This window comes from Oryza sativa, chromosome 1 (assembly GCF_034140825.1).
Source record: "Oryza sativa Japonica Group chromosome 1, ASM3414082v1".
NCBI lineage: Eukaryota > Viridiplantae > Streptophyta > Magnoliopsida > Poales > Poaceae > Oryza > Oryza sativa.
This window is the reverse complement of record NC_089035.1, coordinates 13,421,106-13,441,488: the sequence shown is the minus strand read 5'-3', so window position 1 is coordinate 13,441,488 and position 20,383 is coordinate 13,421,106. Positions and strand designations below refer to the sequence as shown.

The following is a 20,383-nucleotide window of genomic DNA, read 5'->3' as shown; positions in this document are numbered from 1 at the left end:
GGAGACAAACAAGACAATAAAAAGTGCTGTTGTATTTACAATTGAATTTGTTTTTTTTCTCCATGTGGGTAACGAATCTAACCTTCTATATTTTTGTGAATAGATATATGATCACTTATATGTTTTCTAAGGCCTTTTCATCTTGCTTTTGAGGCACTAGCTGATTTCTCGGCTGCTCGCTACTGTGAAAATTTTGAGGCAAAGATCCTGTTTAGATCTCACCCTAAAATTTTTCACCCTATCATATCGAACGTTTAAAAACCTGCATGAAGTATTCAATATAGGCTAAAAAATAATTAATTGTACAGATTGCGACTAATTTGCGAGACAAATCTTTTAAGCCTAATTGCTCCATGATTTGACAATGTGGTGCTACAGTAAACATTTGCTAATGACGGATTAATTAGACTTAATAAATTCGTCTCGTGGTTTACTAACAAATTCTATAATTAGGTTTTTTTTATTAGTGCTCGAACATCCTATACGATACCCTATATAATATTCAATGTGACAGGTCAAAACTTTACCCCCATGAACACCCCCAAAGTTGCAAAGACCTCATCTCACACAGTCACCGACTCACAGTACTCGTACTTGTCAGTTGTCAATCTCGACACGGAGGAAGAAGGTAGCTGATACCTTGGCGCGCTATCCATGGCTGTCCTTGCCGACTCAGCAGCCAGGAAGCTCCTCCATGGCGCCTCTGCTCAGGGCGTCGCCGCCGGCATGAGCCTTGGCCTCGATGGCCTGTTGCAGCTCGTCGCCGACCTCTTCGCGAGCCTCGTCCACCTGTTCGTCCTCCCGTTCCGGGCCATGGGGCATGCCATCCAGTGGTTCTTCGCCGGCGTCGTCGCTGGTCTCGGGGGCGCCGCGCGCGTGCTCGTCCTGCCGCTCGAGACGCTGTCGCGCTGGCTGCAGGCGGCCGTCGCCGGAATCGCGAGCGCCGCGCACCTGCTCGTCCTGCCGTTCGAGGCGTTCTGGCGGTGGCTGCGCGACGCGGCCGCCGCGGCGCTCCCGTACGTGCTCGCCATCGTCGCCGTCGTGTGCGTCGTAGCGCTTCTCTGGCTCTCCTGCACGTTCCTGTGCTCCGCCGCCGCGCTAATCGGGCCGCCGCTCGCCGGCGCCGCCATCTCCTGCGGGGCGTTCCTGCTCCCCGCCGCCGTGAGGACCGGGCAGGCGCTCGTCTACGCCGTCTGCTACGCCGCCAGGGGTGCCGGCGTGGTGCTCGCCTGGGTGCTCCCCCGCTGCGGGCGGTGCTGCGTCGTCCTCGTCACCATGAAGGCCCCCGGCGCCGCCGGCATGGTGATCTCGCGGGGAGCGTTCGAATCGCTCCCGCGGCTCTACTTCCTTCCTGATACTGCGCTCCGCTGGCGCCGTCGTGGCCGCCGCCGTGTTCTGCGCGCGGCCCGTCGCGTGGGTGTTCGCTGCGCCGGTCGCCGCCCTCTTCCGCGCGTTGTGATCAACAAACTTCTCTCTGTGCTTGTTGCCGGTAATGCCTGACATGACATCTACGTACTTGTGCTATCTACCGCTAGTATATTATAAGAAGTATAGCACCGCGTAAATAGTCGTGTGAACTGTGCTATCAATAATTCAATGGTATATCGCTCAATCATTGTTGAGTTGATAGTATGTTTAGTTTACTTTTGTTATTAATCCAATGCTACATATTGGGAGGGTTCTGCTATTTATAGACTACCAGTGTCACATGCGTCCCTCCTAAAATAAAGTTTTTTTTTCTCAAGAGAGCACGAACTAGAATCAGTTGATAGCAGCACAGATCAGTATCGTTGTCTGCAATTGAAAATTTTTGAATTTTAGATTTGGTTTTGGAATTGATTTTAGGGGGTTTCTTATCCTCAGTTTTGTCTTCGTCCTTTCTAGCTTTGCCCAAAATATAAGTAAACAATCTGTACAAAATTATTCTTAACTAATTAAATATTCAAATTATTTTACACCAATTGATTATGGGCCTATAGCTTCATGTATGGAGTACTAAGGTTGTCATCATTTGCCATAAAAGCTTACTAAACTTGAGTAAGGTTAGGATTTGAACACCTTGGCAAGCTTAAGCCTCATTTGAATTGGAGGATTACCATATATAGTTCAACTTCGTATCAAAATAAGAAAGAGATCCAATCTCTTGAAAACATCCATTTGCTTTGTTTTTTTTCCCTATGATGCTATCAAATGGACCATTTTCTGTTTTCTTACGCTTTTCATTCTTGTAGAATTAGAGTAACACGTAACTTCAATTTCCGTGTTTTTTCTATTTCAATGTGTTTCCTATCATACATTATATTTCAAAGGAGGCATAAGAGAAATTTACTAGTAGTAAGTCATTTAGGATGAGGATAGTATTTATTGTTGGCCTTTCCTAACTAAGTGTACGTTAAAAATAAAGGTATGGTCAATTGTATAAGTACATAGCAGAGAAACTGAGGATGCGACTACGTAAGGCGATAGGTAATAGTAGTGAACCTGGCTTCCCGGGTCCTGTGCCACCAAGAGCTTCATCGGCCAAATCCTCATGCATAGTACACTGACGCGCTGGGTGATGATGAGGGGAGGGAGATGCTGCGGTCAAACTTGTTGCATCGGCTTGATCCAGTTATCCCCAAGCTCCCGGGGGCTAGATCCAGTACCCCGCATAGCCGCAGGCAGCCAAATCTAGTGGTCCCTAGGGGAGGTAGATACCATTGTCGAGCGGTGCATATTGGCTAGATCTAACCAGCCCCCGAGTTCATGACGGCCAGATCTAGCGGTGGTGGAGAAGGAGAATTGAAAGAGGAAGAGGAGGAGGCGCAGCAGTGGTAGGGACGTTGGAGTGGGGGTTAGAGAGGAAAAGGCAAAACGGCTGTTGGCGGCAAGGAGGCGCATGCATCCGAAGAAAGAGAGCAAGAGAGAGCAGAGAGACGTGCATCCTTAAAATCCTGATGCCCATTGCCCATCGGCTCAATTCCCATTGATCAGCTCCGCAGCCAGTTTTTTCTACAGCTTCCTTAAAGTAGCACATATATGACATATGTAGTGAGCTTTTTTTTAATAAACTAGCACATATCTTATAAGTGTTGGTTTTTAATTTTAGCCTTCCATGGGGCTTGAGTGAATGGGAAATATGTTATGTGTGTAATTTTAGGTGAACTAGTACATAGGTGCCATGTATCTGTTCTTATATATGTATAGTCATGTACTCTCTCCGTTTCACAATGCAAGTCATTCTAGCATTTACATATTTATATTGATGTTAATGCATCTAGACATATATATATCTATTTAGATTCATTAACATTAATATAAATATGAGAAATATTAGAATGACTTACATTGTGAAACGGAGGAAGTATGTGTTGTTATGTGGTAGTCTTAGGTTGCTTAGTTTCAACAAGTGGTACTTATCTTCTTAGGTAGTTTATTAGCATATGATTAATTAAGTATTAGAAAAACTTGAAAAAAGATTAATATGTTTTTTTACAATAAGTTTTCAATAGAAAAGTTTTTAAAATATACATTGTTTACTAATTTGGAAACCGTGCACGTAAAAAACGAGAGAGTAAAAAATGGAAAAGTGTAGAAAAAAACACAACCTTTATACTTCCTGGTTTTTTTTGTCCCTTTCCTTTTTCGAGCGAACTTGCCTAATCTACATATCGCAAGTGGCATGCGAGCATCCCATGCAATTTTTACGTACGATACTGATACGATTTTTCCCGTGCTAATTGGTCTCACATGCACACTGAAAGGTAGTCCTGGCTTTAGATTGGGCCTCTTTTCTTCGAGGGAGAATGAATAATCGATGCATGGACCCGGCAAATTATGTTTCGTATCTCTCAGCTTTCCATTATTATTAACTAATTCTTTGACATGACCAGCAGTTCTGTTAATAGTCAAGGCTATAGCTTAGACGTACATACAGATATTGCCGTCGGAACTTGGTTGATTGCAACCTCCAGGCGCGTTCACTTTAATTAGGAATTATTATAGTCACAGCATTTAACATGCTACTAAATGATGTGCCTTCTCCTAAAACTTTGTTCGGCAGTATTTTCTTAAAAAACATTATTAAATCAACTTGTTAAACTATTTTTTTAACATAGTACAAACACAAATACTCACAACGCGCGCATACTCACCCTATAAATGCACACATCCACACATCATTCTCATGTGTGCACCTCCGAAAGACTACACCGGTATATCTTGAGATTGACGAAGTAATTATAGGTGTATCACTATCGACGGATACATCACCTAAAAAAAATAATTGCCATAAATATGAGTACTCGTGTCAAATCTAAAACTTGAACCTGGTGAGTTGGTTCCTTAAAAAAAAACTTAACCAGTTGAGCTATTAATCAATTTGTTAACTTTGTAATAACTAATTTGTTTGTCTCTCGAAACCGTGATGAACTCGAATAAGGATCGACTGCAGCTATAGTAGGGACTCCAACTTAAGCAGTCGGAATCATTTTTCACCTTGATACGACCAACGGTTAAAATCTGTGCCACATCGGTTCTAAAAAGTTTTTGCTACAGTGTTCGCGCTACAGGAAACATCCAGCTACAGTATTTGTCAAAAAAGTTCCAAGGAAAATCTTGGCCGTTACTTTCCAATCCACCGGTGCCTATATGACAGTTTAAGTTGCAGTGGCTATCCCAATTTGATGAACTCTCCCACTACATGACGAGCACCCCAATAGAATAAATGAAAAAAATGTAATTGCAGTGGCAAACTCCTATGACATGTTAGCAATGGTTGTTCATGGAGTTGAAAAATGGCTATGGTAACCTCAGAAGAAATGAAAAAAGATATATAAATTCGTTTTTGCACTACGTGACCAATAGTTTTACAAACGTGTTAAAAAGTCACAAGTTTTATATTAAAAAATTTCAAATAAAATTACCTGCATATCAAGTCAATTCTTTTTTTAGAAAAAAAAGATATACAAATTTGGCATACAACACTGTTTCCTTTTTTTAATATTGGAATTTATAAACAATCTTTATTAAGATTGGCTAATGGATGCACATATCTTCTAATATAAAAATCAAACTTTTTTAATGTCACATGAAAAGGAATAGGTCCAATCAGAAAAATCTCTATTTTTAGAAAGTTCCATTCGCATGGCAACATGCATCCGGAGATGGATGAAAGGAATAATTCCAATCTCCCGTGACAATATGCATGCGGAATAATTCTAAGTTGTATGGTTGATAGCGTGCATGCATGCAGAGATCAATGGAGGGAATTAGTCCCCAACTAATTTATCTTTTCGCCTTTTGCGCTCCAACGAGCACCACTGGCTATAAATAACTAGTGTTGGGTGAAGCCTCCAAGCACAATATCAGAAATCCTCCTACTATCATCGACCTCCAAATTTGTCCTGCCTTTGTCAGCTGGTAAGGCGCTACGATCCTCTCCTTTGCTATTTCCATTTTCATCCTTAGTTCAAATTCTTGCATGTACCATTGTGTTCATACAAATATTTGTAGAAACCAGTCAGTTTCACGTTCCAGCAAGTTCAAGATGTCGGCTGCCACCGGGAGTGATGCAAAAAGTCAGGTGGCGGGAGAGGGCAACATTACCACCACTAACAAAGTCGGTGAACAGGTAAATGAACCAACCGTGAACATGGACTCCATATATGACGTAGAACCTTCTACATATCCAAACACAGAGAGGGAGCACCATCAATACATGAAAGAACAAAGACTTGTTTGAATCCTTTTTCGACTATATACATGATACCTACCATTGTGTTGAGAGTGACAAGGAAAAATACAAGTGCAAGTAAGAATATATAAGTTATACTAACATAACACCACCCTTCCAATTTATTAAATAATAGTGAGATATATGGTCTCCACAGATACCAATAAAGCAGTCTTTATTTTCTTAAGTCTTATACGTACCAATAAATAAATCTTTGATGTTGGCTGGATTATTATTATGATTCAGTTTTAATTTAGCATGTGTAAATGGTTTGACAAAAAAATGTATCTACCAATTTGTTCTTTCTAAACATTGATTATGTTCTTCCATAATCAGGCAATCTCAGGACAAATTCAAGCATATAGTTACCTCATGACATTTCCCCATAGGACAATTATTGGTATGGACATGCTGATGGTAAAAGTTAATTTATTATTACATTGTTTATGCTTCCATTTTTTCCAACTTTTACTAGGGTCATTGCTAATGTGGGACCAAGGGACTTCAGTCTGGCTTGGCCTATGGGCGTGAGAGATGTAGCACTATTAGATATCTAGTACTAAAGATCAATACTCTTCACCCATATATTTTAATAATTTCATACTTGAACCACCAATCTTGCTGCACTTTGCAGCCATGATATTGGATTTCTTTTGATGCTTGGTGATAAAGGAGATTATTACTGAGATATGCTAATGAGAGCAGAAATAGATAGGTCAATTGTTGTTGCAAGATCTGTATAGGTTAACCATCAGACGAGTACGTACATATCTATACACATGTATCTTGATTATATATTTATTCAAAAAAAATGCTTGAAAAAATATCTATACTTGATTTTCAAAAAGTCTGGTCAGTACGACTAATACAACCATTAGCGTTGCGTTATGGCCAATTAAGATACATTGGTCGTACTGAACATAATGCAACGCTAATGGTTCTATTGGTCGTACTGAACAGACATTCTGAAAGTTAGGTATTTTAGATGATTTTCAAGCATATTTTAGAATAAATATATAATTAATACACATGTGTATTAACATGTACATACTTGTCATATGGTTAACCTCTACAGATCTTGCAAAAACGATTGACCTTTCTATTTTTGCTCTCATTAGCATATCTCGGTAATAATCTCCTTTATCACCAAGCATCAAAAGAAATCCAATATCATGGCTGCAAAGTGCAGTAATATTGGTGGTTTAAGTATGAAATTATTAAAACATATGGATAAAGAATATTGAACATCTTTACTACCAGATATCTAACAATGTTACATCTCTCATGCCCATAGGCCAAGATGGACTGATGTCCCTTGGCCCCGCATTAGCTATGACCCAGTAAAATCTGCAAAAAATGAAAGCATAAGCAATGTAATAATAAATTATTTTTTGCCATCAGCACGCCCATACCTATGATTATCCCATGGGGCAATGTCATGAGGTAACTATATGCTTGAATTTGTCCTGAGAATGCCTGATTACGAAAGAAGATAATCAATGTTTAGAAATAACAAATTGGAAGATACATTTTTTGCCAAACCATTTGCACATGCTAAATTAGAATTGTATCATAATAATAATCCAGTCCACATCAAAGATTTCTTTATTTGTACATATAAGGCTTAAGAAAACAAATACTGCTTTATTTGTACTTGCGGAGACCATATATTTCACTATTTTTTAATCAATTTAAAAGGGTGGCGTTATGTTGATTTTTTAATAAATTTAAGGTTGGTGTTATGTTGGTATAACTTATATGTTCCTACTTGCACTTGTATTTTTCCATGTCACTCTCAACATGATGGTAGGTATCATGTATATAGTGGAAAAGGATTCTGGAAGGTCTCTGTTGTTTCATGTACTAATGGTGCTCCCTCGTTGTGATTGGATATGTAGGAGGTTCTACATCATCTATGGAGTCCATGTTCACTGTTGGTTCATTTACCTATTTACTGACTTTGTTACTGGTGATACCGCTACCCTCTCCCGCTACCTGACTTTTCGCATCACTCCCAGTGGCAGCCGACATCTTGAACTTGCTGAAACGTGAAACTGATTGGTTTCTACAAATATTTGTATGAACACAATGATATATGCAAGAATGTGAACTAAGGATGAAAATGGAAATAGCAAAAGGGAGGATCATAGTGCCTTACCAGCTGACAAATGCAGAACAATTTTGGAGGTCGACGATAGTAGGAGGATGTACGGTATTGTGCTTGGAGGCTTCATCCAACATCGGTTATTTATAGCCAATGGTGCTAGTTGGAGCGCAAAAGGCGAAAAGATAAATTAGTTGGGGACTAATTCCCTCCATTGACCTCCGCATGCATGCACACTACCAACCATATAAGTTAGATTATTCCGCATGCATATTATCACGGGAGATTGGAATTTTTCCTTCCATTCATCTCCGCACGCATGTTACCATGAAAATGGAACTCTCCAAAAATAGAGATTTTTCTGATTTGACCTATTTCTTTTCATGTGACATTAAAAAAACTGAATTTTATATTAGTAGAGATGTGTATCCATTATCCAATCTTAAATAAATATTGTTTATAAATTCTAATATTAAAAAAATAGTATTGTATGCCAAATTTGTATTTTTTTTAACAAAATTGACTTGACATGCGGGGTAATTTTATTTGAAATTTTTTAATATCAAACATGTGACTTTTTAACACGAGTGTAAAACTATTGGTCACATAGTGGAAAAATGAATTTATAGATATTTTTTCATTTCTTCTAAGGCTACCATGCCCATTTTTCAACTCCATGAACAACAATTGCTAACAGGTCATAGCAGTTAGCCACACTGTAATCTCTCACTGACAAGCAAGATGAAAACAATTTGAATATATATTTGTGAATGATATGGTATGTGATGTCCGGAAATATATTTTCTATGTTTATCCATAATCAAATCTCGATAATGTTTATAAATTTCAATATTAAATTCCAGTATTGATATAATGTGATAAATTTGTGGTACGGGTGAGAATGAGTGACAGCTCATTTAATTCCGTTGCATAGTGGCATGCGCAGAAGTACTGTGTATCTATTGGAGCGTGTCTCTTTACATGTGAGTCCCACCTAGTTTTGTCATGATTATCTCCTCCTATATGCAATGATTATCTCCTCCTATATGCAAGTGTATCATCAAAAGTCGTTGACTCCTTATACCCATATGTCGATAAATATATCCTCAAATCATCTTCTTACTCCCACACAATCCTCCATCTCCTCATCCCTCCCCTAGCACACGATCCTCCTTCCTAGTATAAGCCCACGAGACTCTATAGTGATATAATACTCATGGCATCTAATGAATCAGTCGATGACAAAGTGGATACACCACCGCAGCAAGTAACCAAGAGAGAGCTCCATCAACCAATCAATTTAGAGAGAGTTGTTAAAGTTCTCTTTGAGTATATACACGATGGATATGATCGACCACAAGTGATGATGAGGGAGCTCCTTTAGCCAGTTAATTTCGAGGTAGAAATGAAGATCTATGAAGATAATGTCGTCGAGAGATGCAAGTTGCCTAAACCATGATTAGATCTACTGTGTTTTTACTTTAGAATAAAGTTTTATTAAGTTAGCCTTTCAACGTTGTTTGCAAAGTACACAAACCAAATCAAGAATGCTTGTTGTGTATGCTTTGACTTGGTACTGCTGCTGTACTATCAAATAAAACAAAGTTGCTTTTCCAAAATATATTATCTATGTTTATCCGTTATTTGGTAATACCTATAAAAATATTGTAGCAATCGGACAGTAAAGAGATAAATTTAATATTAATGGAGAAAGGAAACAATAGAAATAGTTATTTTTATTATTTCATTAATTACATAGCTGTGTGTACACATGGCATCCATGCATGTTAGCATAATATATCAAATGGAGTATAAGTTCTATTTTTTCTGAAGGTATCATTGGAGGAACAACAAGAGTGTTCCGACGGATAATGTTAGAAATGCATTAAATTTCCACAAACCAATAAATACACCCAAACTTAAGTAAATGATAGACAAAATTATAATTTAAGTTGTGCAAACAATATGTTGCTAACAGAAGTATTATTTTCAAGTTTCAATAAAAAAAAACCTGATCACATCTTCAGTCAATAATGAATTCATCAGCAGCCAAAATATTGAATTGCTATAGTCAAAGAATGATCCATGATTATGATGATAATGCAACACTTAAGAAAGTTGCCATTAAGAATTCCATAGCCACGCGAATAAAATATCTTTGATCTTTTGAAGCTATCTAATCCTCGATGCGTGCAACAAATTCTTGTATGCCTATAGAAATGTTGTCTTTGGCTTCATTTTCACTACAGTTTAATATGTCTATGAGAACCCCAGTCCGCAGTTTATTTTCATCCTTTACACATTAATTTTGATCATTTTCAAAATTCATTAACTTTGATAACTAAGGCTGTGTTCGGTTACTGGGGTTGGGAACCCATCTCCCTGCAAAAAAACAGAGTGGTCCATTAGCGCGTGATTAATTAAATATTAGTTATTTTTTTCAAAAATGAATTAATTTGAATTTTTAAAGCCACTTTCGTATAGAAACTTTTTGCAAAAAAAAACGCATGAAAAGCGTGCGCGCGGAAAACGAGGGAGAGGCCGGGGTTGGGAGTGGGCTGAAACGAACACAGCCTAAGTAGTAGTAGTAATTAAATACTGGTACTAACAGTGCAAATAGATGTTAATTTTGCACCCTCCCATGAGCACATAAAGTTGAGGACACATAAGCTCGTCACTTCCCTACACCGGAAAATAAAATGTTACATTTATCTAGGGAAAAGCAAACTAATTATTGTGTTTAGGTTGTAAGCAACTACCAGTTTTTCGTTTTTGGAATAACTCTTGGTATTTTTCGATTCCGTAGATAAATGTCATCATTTCATGTTGGATTGGCTTCTTCCATAGAGCGCATAACATTGATGGCTATATTATTTATCTTGTGAATATCAAGTCTGTGCAAACGGTTCCAATATAAAGATAGTTCTAACCTTCATGTCTAGAACGAATAATGTGAAATGACTGATCAAAGAATGTGGCAATAGAATCCGCAAAAAGAATTCATGCAAAGCAAACATAATGTATGGTTCAAGAAGACAAAGATTCTCCAGAAGACAAATGCAACATAGCTACTTTGCTGCAGTTTGAAATGTTGTACTCTATGCCAGTCCAGCATTGAAACATTTTTAACAACCGTTTGACATCAAGTTTTGCAAGACGCCGTGGGTCACGATGGATATCACATATATATATATGGATTGTTATGTGGAATATTTATGCTTAGTGAGGCATGATATATATTACAATGTAGTTCAATGAACTTACCCGGAATTGCTGATCCATGTAGTGGATTGTATTATCTAGAAACAACAGAAGTGGGTTGCATGTAAGAATCAAAACAGCCATGTTGAAGCAGTTTTTGTCCATCGACTTATTTACATCTAGAATATCCTGAAGATTTATGAGACTTCAAGAAATTGGATATGGCTTCATGCTCTAAATCCATTCTTTCCTATAAAAATCAAATAACTAATTAGCTAAAGCGAGATAATATGTAATAGATATCTCCTATGCATATAAATATGAGTGGAAAACTTATGTACTCTAAAGATTCAGCCAATAATCGATTGACATGATATATTTGCAAAGTGCACCCAACAACTCTTTTCTATTTGTTAATGTTGTTCCAGGGGCTAGAATACATAGATGTATCTGATTCACTTGGTTCTGCCAATTGATTGAGCAGTACATAATTTTAGGGTGAAATAATAAAATCAGAATAACTATTATAAACAATCCTTTATTGATACCTAACTGACATGTCAGTGAGGAATCATGTTGACATACATAAATCGAACATAATATCATTTGAATGACAATGTGAGAATAAAAATAAAATAAATAGAAGGTGTGGAGATAATTGTTCTATCATTAACAACCATCCTCTTCGATATGAAATAATCAGTTCGGAGGTACGTTGATTTAAAGGTAAGGAGGTTGAGCGGAGAAAATTGAAAAGCATAGCAAGACATAATGTTGTAAATAACAGAAATTAGCATTGATCATGGACTGAACACGCATGAAACAAACATATTTTGTGAGTGATAAAAAATATCAGAAGTGAAAAGGATACCTACTGCAAAGACAACTCCTCCTTGAAGTTTGTTTTTGACATGAATCTATATTCAAGAAGTGAAAGGCCTTAGGCCCATAATATTGCCTAGGTGAAGGCATTTACAGATTGACATTGGCTAGGTGAAGCAGGCTATGAATTTTTTTTATTGAAAGCAGACTATGAATTTTGGCAGAGTTGCTATATTCAATTTGATCTTAATTAGCATATAAATCATAAAAAATCTAATTGATTTCAGCAATTGCGGTATTCAAATGTTTGAATAAATATGTGCATCTTGATGGTACTGACAACCCATTCGATATGATCATGGAGGCACAGCTTGTAGACCATGGACGTAACTAATACATTACATATAGGTAGGGGTGTAAGTGGCTAACCCGTGAAACCCACTTATAGGCTAAAATAAGCCGTGAACCCGCTTATTTTGACCTATAAGTGGGTTCGCGGCTGACCCACTTACACCCTTACATATAGGTGACAGTACTTTGAGTATGTTGGTCAATGACTAAAAATTGTATTGTAGTTGAGTGAAGTGATAGGCTGGCTCTCACCAAGTCGAGGAGGATGTTAGATGGCTTGAAGTTAGTAGATGGCCAGCGTGTGAGCGTAATGGAGGAAGTCGAGCCCCTTCGCCATGTCGGCAGTGGTCTGCATCCTCCTCATCCGTTAGAATGCTGACCCTCCTCTCTCTAGCCCCACAAAGGCAGATGGTAGCAAAGTGTGGTATTGTCCAACCCAAGAATTCCACCGTGGATATGTAAATGTGGAAGAAAACTAAAGAAGCAGAGAAAATAAGAAACAAAAATACTGTGCAGCAGACAGCAAGAAGCCTCAAATAAAGGAAAATAATAAGCTAGAATGCTCCAACCAACCTAAGTTTTTAGTAAACACATTGAGTATTTTTCTGCAAATTATTGCACCCAAATGAAACTAACCAGATCGTTGTTGTTAGCACGTAGTAATGGTGGCATCGATGTCGTAGCCAGTCACCCAATGTCAGCCACGATCATCACCCCCCCCCTCCCACCTTCCCACTACGTCGGATGCCAGGATGGGTGGCGAACAACTGCGTTGGATGCTCCTTCCCGGCCTCACCTCAGCACGGCTGGTTGGAGGCACAGGCTGGTTGGAGGGTGGGCGCAGGGTGGAGGTAAGGGCAGGCGCCGGAGGTGGCAAAGAGGCTCGGGCGGTCTGGAGAGCAGGCACCGGCGGCGGGAATGGGCGATGATGCTCCTTCCCGGCCTCAGCTAAGCATGCCGGCAGTAAGGGTGGCACGGGCTGGATGGGCGGATGGGGTGGAGGACGAGTGCCGGCAGCGGAGAGGCACGGGCGGTTGGGATGAAAACGGTACGGAATATTTCTAGATTCCGGGCATGTTTTCGGAAACAGAATAAGCCGGTCGGAATTTTTCGGAAACGGAAATGAATTCAGAAATATTTTGTCAGATACGGAATCGAATATAATAAGAACAGTTTCCATTGGAACTCGGAATCGGCCGGAAACTTTTTTGAAATTTCCGAAGTTTCAGGCCCATACAGTACAATAGTCCATAATACATTAATACCTCCCTATCCCAACCCAATTCAGCATAATACCTCCCATAGTCCATAATATCTCCCCTAACTTAGAGACTTAGAGAGTAGAGAGTGAGGGACTGAGAGAGACATCGAAGATTCCTGAGCCGGGCGGCGGAGCAACGCATCCAGATCTCACGTTGCCTCGTCCCCCGAAGTCTGATTGGAGTTTTTGTCCATCGAAGTTTAAAGCTCGGTTTGAGGGTTTTTTTTAATTCCGATAAATTTTCGTTATCGTATCCGTGCTGGTTCATTTTCGCTCTGTTTTCGGTTTCGATAATATTTAATTCCGTTTTTGTATCTGGGGTTTCCGATTCCGATTCCAATTCCGAAAAAATTATGAAAACGAAAACGATAAGGTGGTTTCCGTCCGTTTCCGTACCGTTTTCATCCCTAGCGGGCAGTCTGGGTGGACGCGTGGGTGACGGTTTTTTTTAAGAGAAGGATTAGAGAAGCGTTAATCAGTGTTAATCGCAGTGTTAATCCAACTTGCAATGTACATTGTTAGATTAGAGGATCCAATGGTTAGGAATCTTCTGGTTACACTTTCTTAGGTGGATGTGGAAAGAAACAACCAGTACTTTTATATTAGTACTAGCAAATTGACACGCTCAGTTCATCGTTCGTATATATTTTGTAGGGCACATTTAAAAATAGGGAATGTTTCAATTGGAACATGTTAATTTGTTTTATAATGTATTATTGTATTACTTAGATAGCTCGAAAAAAGTTATCATGTTTACTCTGGATGATAGAAATTTCCACATTAGTCACTAAGAAATAAAAAAGATTTGGACTATTAGATCATGATGGGTTTATAGATTAAAACATCGTAGATACAAAAGTACAATTGTAGTTATAGAAACAAAAGCTAGCTGTTGTATATGAAATCCAATCATATTGAAATATATATTGCTTAGAAAATAAAACTATATTTACGAAAATAAGATTTAAGTGTTGTATATTGAATATAATTCTACTTTTAAAATTTAGCACTATGCAATTTGCAAAATGATCCCCTGGTTTTTAATTAAACCCAAAGTAAATTGTATTGTTATGAAAATCCTTCGAATTCCACTATTTTTATCCAAATTGTTTAAGGCTTCTTTGTTTGTGTAAAACCATAATTGAACTGTCTACTAAATTGAATTCTGTAATACATGAATTTTTTAAACACTTGCAAACAAAAATATCTTGGATATAATATAAATCACAAATCTATCATTAGAGCCCATATATTTCTAACCCACATTATTGATAATTTAGACCAGACCATATATTTTTCTTCCTTTTTCCTTTTCTATGGGCCGTACTGCCAATGAACTCTATCACCTGCAACCTGCAAGTTATAATGTACTCATATATGTTTCTTCTTGAAATCACCTGAGCCCTCCCAACAGTAAATACACCATGAAAAAAATGATATTTTTTGGTGAACTTAGTGCATCGTATGGCATTCATTGGCTGTACTCTTAGGATTTTTTTTTCTCACCAATGATTTAGAGACAAGTGTCAAACAATTAGAGGGGAAGCTAAGCACCAATCAGCCCGCAGTAAATAAATTAAACTGCTAGCTTTAGAGACCTAGATATATATGTGCATCCAGATGTTCGGGATGACGTACTAAACAATATGGTGATCCATGATTTCCTGAATAAACGTGGAATCAATCATGTTCGGGATGACCTACTTAACGATTCCATGATCGATCATGACAAATAATTTATATTTTTTTTATTCCGTTGCTATGTAATAAAATAACAATTTAGATTTTTTTCATGATTGACCAATGCAATAATTTTATTTTTACCGGTGCCTGTGATAATTTTTTAATAATCAGTATATGATCAATAATAATATATATTTACTAGTTAAAATAAAAAGGGGAGAGCGAGAGAGCTGGAGCCTTGAGGGAGATGTTAGATGTGTGCACGTAGGGGAGGCAGCGGTATGTACGTACGGACTTATCATACCTAGCTACGGGATAGATACGCACAGGAGGGAGGTGGAGGTTGAAGGGATTTTTTTTCTTAAAGACTAATATGATGGTTCATACTAATTGATTAATCGATTTAAATAAAAATATATGATTAGATTTTCTTAATCGATTTAAATAAAAATATATGATTAGATTTTCTTAATCGATTTAAATAAAAATATATGATTAGATTTTCTTAATCGATTTAAATAAAAATATATGATTAGATTTTCTTAATCGATTTAAATAAAAATATATGATTAGATTTTCTTAATCGATTTAAATAAAAATATATGATTAGATTTTCTTATTGCCACATGACAGTTTAAGAGTATTTTTAGGAAGCGTGTGTGACGGTTTGAGAGTGTTTTTAGGAAATTTAATGGATATAAGAGATACTCCCTATGTCCCAAAATAAGCACAGCAATGAGTTCCTATCTCCAACTTTAATTGTCTGTCTTATTTAAATTTTTTTAAAAAAAATAAAAAAAAACATAAGTCTCGCATAAAATACTATTCATATTTTATAATCTAATAATAATTAAAATACTTCCAGTCAAAAAAATAATAATTAAAATACTAATCAGAAAAAAATTTAAATAAGTTGGACACGAAAACTCATGATTACGCTTATTTTGGGACGGAGACAGAACGTAACAAACTTTTAAGCTTTTGAGTTGATCACTGTTGCAAATATGTACCGTAAAACTTAAACGGTCTTTATTTTTCTCTACGCCATATGCTAAGTCTAATTGACAGGGGTTTGTATTCCCTCTGTTCTCACTTTTTGTTTTTCACTAGTAGGTAAATACTTTATGATAATTCGTGTCCAGAATGGATTGGTATGCCCTCTGTTCTCAGAAAGGATTGTCTATTGGGGATTGAGCTGTTGATAATGCCACGATGTTCCGATCCTGGTGAGGCCGGAGAGTACATCCCTCTTTCCTCAGTCTTGTGAACTTCACTTTTGTGCACTGCACATACTGTTGTATGTGTCGTGCTGTTAAACATTTGGCTTGGGCCTTGTTTAGATACTAAAATATTTTGGCCAAAAAAATCATATCAAATGTTTGGACACATGTATGGAACATTAAATGTGAAAAAAAAACCAATCACACAGTTTGCATGTAAATTGCGAGACGAATCTTTTGAGCCTAATTATGCCATGATTTGACAATGTGATGCTATAGTAAATATTTGTTAATGATTAACTAGGCTTAATAAATTCATCTCGCAGTTTACAGGCGGAATCTGTAATTTATTTTGTTATTAGTCTACGTTTAATACTTCAAATGTGCGTTCGTATACTTCAAAAAATTTATACCCAAAAAACTAAACACACCCTTGGTATATTTCTTAAAAAAAAACATGTGGCTTGGTTATAGGTGCTGATTCCCACACAAACTGGTTCTATCTCTAGGAATAACGGTGTGCCTCATTTATTTGAAGTACATATACATACGTGTTGAATAAAACGATCAAACGATGGACCTATATAGCTTTTTTTTTCCAAATTTCTCTGGCTTTGATGTGCACAAGTCTGTGTGAGAGTGGTTCATGTCGTATGGACCTTTGTAGCGTGTGTGCTAGAACAAGTATAATAGGGGCTGAAGAGCCGGTGATAACAAATTCAAAGACTGAGTTAATCTCACATAAAGACTGAGTTCGCACTAAACTTTCTCCAAACTCTCAACTTTCCATCACATCACATCACATGTATTCAAAACTTTTTTACTCACATAAACTCTTAACTTTTTTTCCAAACTACCAACTTTCCTCAAATTTCTCCCAATTTCAGAAACTAAACACAGCCTAGCCAAAAAGCTGATGAGAGAGGATCACTCGGCGACTAATTAGTCGCTAGCGTCACACACTCTCTAAAAATGTGGGACCCGATGCATGCTTTCTACACCATACAAAATGAAGATATGATGTAGAATGTGAGAGAATATAGAATAAATAAATAATAGACTATATTGCAACTACTTGTTGTATCTATTAACTTTTTACCATGGCTATAGCACACGTGGCAATTACTGGAGTAAGCAGCGAGCGCTTCTGATGCCTACAAAATAGTACTCCCTCCATTTCATAATATAAGACACAACCACTTTTTTTTATGTTCTATAATATAAGGCATGCATGCATGTAGTCAATTAACTATAACCCCTTCTCCATTAAATTATTACTTTTTTAAATCCTCCACTCTCATGTTCCCTAATTATATTGGATGCATGCATTGTATTTATTAGGATGATTCAAACTACAAGATGATAATAATTATTTTGTGGCAAATGCTTACCATCAGCTGTCCGACACGAAAGAAAAAAATCGGACGCCTCAGTCCAAACGAGCAGCAGGTGCATAGCAAGTCTGAGCGTGCATGCAAGCATATTTTAAACTTAAAAATTTTTTTTCTCTCAAACTATTTATCTGAATTTCAAACTAATTATATCGTTGGATTTGTTATAATTAAATCTTTATAATAAGATATCACATGACTATATTATGATGACTTTTTTTTTACTTTTTAAATGTTGCACACATTGTTAATGTATGTTCCAACAAGTATTTATTAATGTTTCACTAATGCATTAGCAATGTTGCACATTATTTTTTATATGTTTCAGCAAACATTTTTTTTATGTTTCAACAATTACAATTCGATGCAAGCTAAATACAAAAATATTTTAACAAAATCAAATATTTGCAAATGTATTGTATCATACGATTTCTTTTCAATGTTTCACTAGTTGGGACATAATGTTTCATGTAGTGATAATTACTGTTGCAGTCAATACTTTTTATATGTTGCATCTTTGGAACATTTTATGAATTGGGTTGATGCATCTGCACAAGTGATGAAACTTTTTTTAGACGGTGCAACATAAGTTTGATTTTTTTAATAAATATTTTTTATCAAAATATATCCATGTGAGATCTTGTTATAAAGATCTAATTATGATGAATAAAATGGTGTAATAGAATTATATATTGAACACATATTTTAGAAAAAGGAAAAGGGAGAGAAAGTAGAGAAATACATGCATGTGACATACGCCATGCATGCGCCACAAGCCAACATGCAAACGACATACGATGCGCATCCTGACGGATGTGCCAGACGCCAAGGATGGGCGGTCGTCCGATATTTGATAAAATATCTGAAAATTCTTGAACCTGAGCGCCCGATCCGGCGCCAAACAATCGGGCGATCCCTCCATGTGCCGCGCTTCCCGCGTGCGCCCGCGCCCGTGCATGTGTCCCCACCACTGCGCCGCTCCTGCCACGTGTCCCTACCACGCACAACGTTGCAACAAATCACCCACATATTTTGAAAATACTCTATTAAGAGAATTCGTTTTATTTGTTGTTCCACATAAAATGTTTCACCTAGTGTACTTACAATGTTTCACTATGTATAGATCTAATGTTGCAGTGAACTGAAACATTCTTTCGCTATTTACTGAAACATTGTTTTTATATAAGGTGAAACAATGCCCGATTTAAACGACTAAAACATTTTCGATCTACTTAGTGAAACAATTCCGATATACTTGGTGTAACATCGTGCAACATTTAAAAATAATTCAATAATAAGCTAAAAAAATTTTCGTCGGAATATATCCATGTGTGGTCTTGTTTTAAAGATTTAATTGCAACGAATTTAATGGTGCAATTGGATCATGATTTGGATTAATAATTTAAGAGAAAAAATAGTTTAAAGTTACAAAACATTAACTATCCCTGTCACACATGCAATTCTGTATGCAGGAAAAGTTGCATGCATGCATATAGCTGCGCGGGAGAAGTTTGCATCTAACAGTGACGACACGCTATCAATGGTTGGGATTTAATCCCTCGATCCGATGGCTGGGATGGGCGTCCGATTTTTTTCTCCTGATCGGACGTCCGATCCGTAGTTCTCTCCTTATTTTGCTGGTCTTTGGGTTAGGGGTGGTTATGCCTTATATTTTGGAATGGAGGGAGTACTACTAAGGCCATTCCCAACCCAATGACTAGGATGATGTACATAGTATTAAATAAGCTGCCATCTAGGATGGAAAATGATGTGGCAAGTGAATAAATGAGGAAAGAAGAAAAGAAGAGTTCAAGTAGAAGTACAATCTAAAAATAACTGAAATTCAGAATTAAAAATAGGCAATATTGGAGGAAGGTCCATATAGGAACCGAATACGAGATTAATCAAAATTCGGAATAAAAATAAAATAAAATCCAAAAATTAGCAAAAAAAAAGAAGAAGTGTCCAAGTAGGAAAATAATTTAAAAATAACTGGAATTCAGAATTAAAAATAAGAAATATTGAAAGAAGAGTCCATACCAGAATCCAATACGAAAATAAAATTCAGAATAAAAAATAAACGAATTGAAATTAGAGAAATAAAAGAAACGAAGAGTTAAAGTAGGAATACAATTTAAAGTTACCTGAAATTCGGAATTAAATATAAAGCAATATTAAAATAAGAGTACATATAAGAACCCAACAGTAGATCAACTAAAATTCAGAATAAAAAAAATAAAATTCAAAATTAGGCAAATTAAAAAGAGAGTTAAAGTAGTAATATAATTTTGAAATAATTGAAATTGAAAATAAAAAATAAAAATATCAAAAGAGCACAATACGAAAAATAAAATAAATTCTAAAATTAGATAAAGAAAAATAAGCTTTCAACTAGGAATACAATTTATGAATAACTAAAATTGGTGATAAAAAAAATAAAGACTATTAAAAGAAAAGACCATCTAAAACATATGACGAGATAAATTAAGTAACAGGCCTATAAGGGAGTAGAGTGGCGGCGATTGATGGGACATCTAAAAACTATTAATAAAACACCAAATAGAAAATCCTAATGACGGTTAAAAGTAAGGATGACGGGTAGGTCGTGAAGCAATCGGTCAAGGCGGTTGGCGGGAC

At 36.9% G+C, this 20,383-nt stretch overlaps 1 long non-coding RNA gene and 1 pseudogene across 1 annotated transcript; both read left to right on the top strand.

Moving 5' to 3' along the window:
- The first annotated feature begins 505 nt into the window (after positions 1-505).
- On the top strand, positions 506-1,744 carry LOC4326807 (uncharacterized; annotated as a pseudogene).
- Positions 1,745-5,338: 3,594 nt separating this feature from the next.
- LOC136355721 (uncharacterized) lies at positions 5,339-8,191 on the top strand. The gene is made up of 3 exons (XR_010740032.1): positions 5,339-5,400; positions 5,494-5,611; positions 7,612-8,191. It is a non-coding gene; the product is annotated as an uncharacterized lncRNA (long non-coding RNA).
- The last annotated feature ends 12,192 nt before the right edge of the window (positions 8,192-20,383 follow it).